This window comes from Etheostoma spectabile, unplaced genomic scaffold, assembly GCF_008692095.1.
Source record: "Etheostoma spectabile isolate EspeVRDwgs_2016 unplaced genomic scaffold, UIUC_Espe_1.0 scaffold280, whole genome shotgun sequence".
Lineage (NCBI taxonomy): Eukaryota > Metazoa > Chordata > Actinopteri > Perciformes > Percidae > Etheostoma > Etheostoma spectabile.
The window spans coordinates 1,326,673-1,330,218 of NW_022605578.1; the positions used below are offsets into that span (position 1 = coordinate 1,326,673).

At 42.0% G+C, this 3,546-nt stretch overlaps 1 long non-coding RNA gene across 1 annotated transcript in view; it reads right to left on the minus strand.

Annotated features, from left to right (window-relative positions):
• Positions 1–3,546, minus strand: part of LOC116685994 (uncharacterized) — a 14,244-nt gene that overhangs the window by 50 nt on the left and 10,648 nt on the right. The gene's annotated exons all lie outside the window — the stretch shown is intronic.

A 3,546-nucleotide genomic window follows, 5' to 3' on the forward strand; every position in this document is an offset into this window, starting at 1 on the left:
TTTAATGCAACAGAATGATGAAGATGATAAGACAAGGACAATAAGACACAAACAACAAGATAACACTGCAGCTGACAGCAGACTGGATCCATGCTTCCCCTCATGGAGTCACATGAGACCAGTCCTGATCATTCTTAATCACACACTTTTATCCCCTGCACCTTGGAGCGGTTCCTTTTCACCTGGTGCATTTAAATCCATTCTCATTGGTACGTCGTTGGCATGGCAACATGCCGGCGCATCTTCGCTGTCCAATGAGGGTGGACATGCCCCTAAACTATGCCCCTTTGGGGGTTGTTTTTGGTTACATGTCAAAAGGGTCTTTCATGTAAATGTGAAACTCTAACATCAATACAGTTTAATTGTATTGTCTTAGCCTAGTGTAAGACCCCAGGGGACTGGAGACAGAAGGCCACCTTTTGGTGTGTAGCAGGAAGCTCCTTTCCATATGTTAAATGCCATACTTGACCAGATCTATTCTTTAGAGTCAAGAGGTAGAGAGGGGGAAGGTGAGGGACAGAGATATGCATATTTTTCTAAACTGGCTCCATCATACATATATTGTTTTCACAACATTGTTTTCACTGAGACGGCTCTCGTCAAAGTTTTTAATGACATCCACCTTAACACAGATAGTGGCCGATATTTGCAAAATTCAATCTTGTACTACTGATCTCAGTGCTGCCTTTGACACGGTCGACCACGACATATTACTAAACCGATTGGAAAACTGGAGGACTTCTGGCTCAGTACTAAACTGGTTTGAAACCTCCTACAGAATAGGATTACTTTGTGACATAGGTATTATACATCGCGAATACAAAATGATTGTGGGATTTCCCCAAGGCTCTATTCTGGGCCCTCTTCTGTTAACATCTACATGCTCCCACTGGCCCAGATTATGGAGACAACAAAATAAGTGACCATAGTTATGCGGACGACACACACTTTACATAACCTTATCGCCAGGGACTATAGTCCAATCAAAACTGACTAAGTGCATCGAACAAATTAACGGCTGATGTCCAGAACTTTCTGAAATTAATGAAGGAAAAACTGAGGTGGTTGTTTTGGAGCAAGAGAGGAACGATTAAAAGTCTGCGCTCAGCTTCAAACAACAATGTTAAAAACTACAGACAAAGCAAAATCTTGGTGTAGTCATGGACTCAGACCTGAACTTTAACAGCCACATTAAAGACAATTACAAAGTCAGCCTACTATCACCTTAAGAATATATCAGGGTTAAAGACTTATGTTCAACAGATTTGGAAAAACTTGTCCATCCTTTGTCTTCAGTAGACTGACTACTGACTGTGTCTTTACAGGTCTCCCTAAAAATCAATCAGACAGCTGCAGCTGATTGAGAATGCTGCTGCTCAGTCTTACTAAGACCAAGAGACTGGATCACATAACTCCATTTCTGAAGTCTTTCACTGGCTTCCTGTGTCCATAAGATTGATTTCAAATACTCTTGCTAGTTTATAAATCACTTAACGGTTTAGGTCCAAATATATTCTGTCTGCTACTCCACATGAACCACCCGACCTCCAGGTCCTCTGGGACAGGTCTACTTTCTGTCCCCAGAGTCAAACAAAACAGGTGAAGCAGCTTTCATGTTTCTATTCTCCTCATATCGGGATCAACTTCCAGAAACCTGTAGATCCGCTGCTACTCTGTTCTTTTAAACAGGCTTGAAGACCTTTCTTTTTGATGCTGCCTTTCTTTAAATGACTCTCTCATTTCTTTAAATTTCTTATGCTGCACTGTACCTTTGTTGTGTTTTATGTTTCTATTTGTTTTTAACTGTCGTATTCATGTGTTTTTACCGGTTTTTAATGCTTATGATTTTTAACTGTTTTTACTTGTGTTTTACTGTTTAACTGATTTTGTGTAAAGTACTTTGAATTGCCCTGTTGCTGAAATTGCTATACAAATAAAGCTGCCTTGCCTTGCCTTTACTTTTATAACTCAACATTACCTGCTCCCCCATGTGCTTTGTTCCACTCCCGCCACCTGCCAAACATTAGCTGTTTGGTCATAGATGACCATTCATTTGTATGTTGTTTGTTTTTTCTTATTTTCTTAGCTCCAAGTCATGGGATGTTGTTTAGGGTCGACTGTTCTTCCCCGTCCCATTTGTGGGTTCTCTCCCCTTTGCAATGTGTTTCTGTCTGTGCTGTTTCTGTCTCCACCCTGCACTCAAGTTGTGATGTTGTTTCGGGTCAGCTGTTCTTTTGGCATGGCCCATTCCTCCCTGCTCTGGATACCTGCACAGCTGCAGTGCATTCCATACCTTACCTCCGCAGCACTTACACCCGGGCTGTAACCTCTTCAGCGCCAGTTGTTACAACATCCTGTGGTGACTTTGGCTCAGTGTTCTTGTCAGTCTGTAGTATCCTATGTACTTGGTGCTCCTACTTACATTGTGGTTCTCCACTCCGCTCTACAGTCCCGACAGAAGTTTCGCTTATCTATTTTGTGAACCACCTGTATTACCTGACTTTTAATTAATCAATTGTGTAAGAAATAGCTCATATAAAAAGCAAAACCCTCCCAATGATGTTACATGCACCTGAAATAAATTAGTTTCACTAAAAAAGATTTATTATTTAAACAAGACAGAAGGTCAAATTTGGCAAACAAAATTTTGTCCCTATACATAAATTGACAAATTTACTACAATACCTAAAATATGTCAGCAAATTAAATAGTGGTGCGTGTGGATCAAATTTATATCTTGTATGACTTCCATGAGCTTGAAGGACTGCATCCATGCTTTTTGGCAAGGAATTCATACCATGTATTGATAGAAGTCATCAGGAATAGCTAGGAAGACCTTGCATGCCTCCCAGATTCATCAATAGTCTTTGGTTTGGTCTTCCATCTTCCCTCTTTCATCCTACCCACACATGCTCAATGATGTTCACGTCTGGTGACTGGGCTGCCAATCCTTGAGCATCTTGATCTTCTTCGCCGTTAGGAACTTTGAAGTGGAGATGGAAGTATGCGATGGAGCACCATCCTCTAAGAATTTGGCCTCTTTTATGGTTGGGAATATAAGAGGAGTAAGATTTCTTGGTATTTGAGACTATTGATGTTGCCTTCCACCCTGTAGATCTCTTGCACACCCCCATACTGGATGTAACCCCAGACCATGATTTTTTCCGCCACCAAACTGTCACTGTTTTTCTGGGTGAATCTTGGAATTCATGCGGGCTCCAGTAGGTCCCTGCAATATTGCGGCAACTGTGGTGTAATTCAACAGAAGATTAAACGTGAAAAATCCACTTTCTTCCCCTCTCTCCCGTCCATCCTTTTTGGCTTGTGGGCCTTGGCAAATGCCACACAGTTTTTTCATTTTTTTGTGTTTAGTGGCTGGCTTCTGGGCACTGATTCGACCATGGAGGCCATTTCTGACAGAATCCGACAAAACCGTTCTGGTGACACAGGGACTTCAGGGACCAGTCTCGTGAGCTCCACTGCGCAGTGGAAATGGGCTGGGCCTTGGATTTTCGAGCCAACAAACGGTCCTCTCGAGCAGTTGTC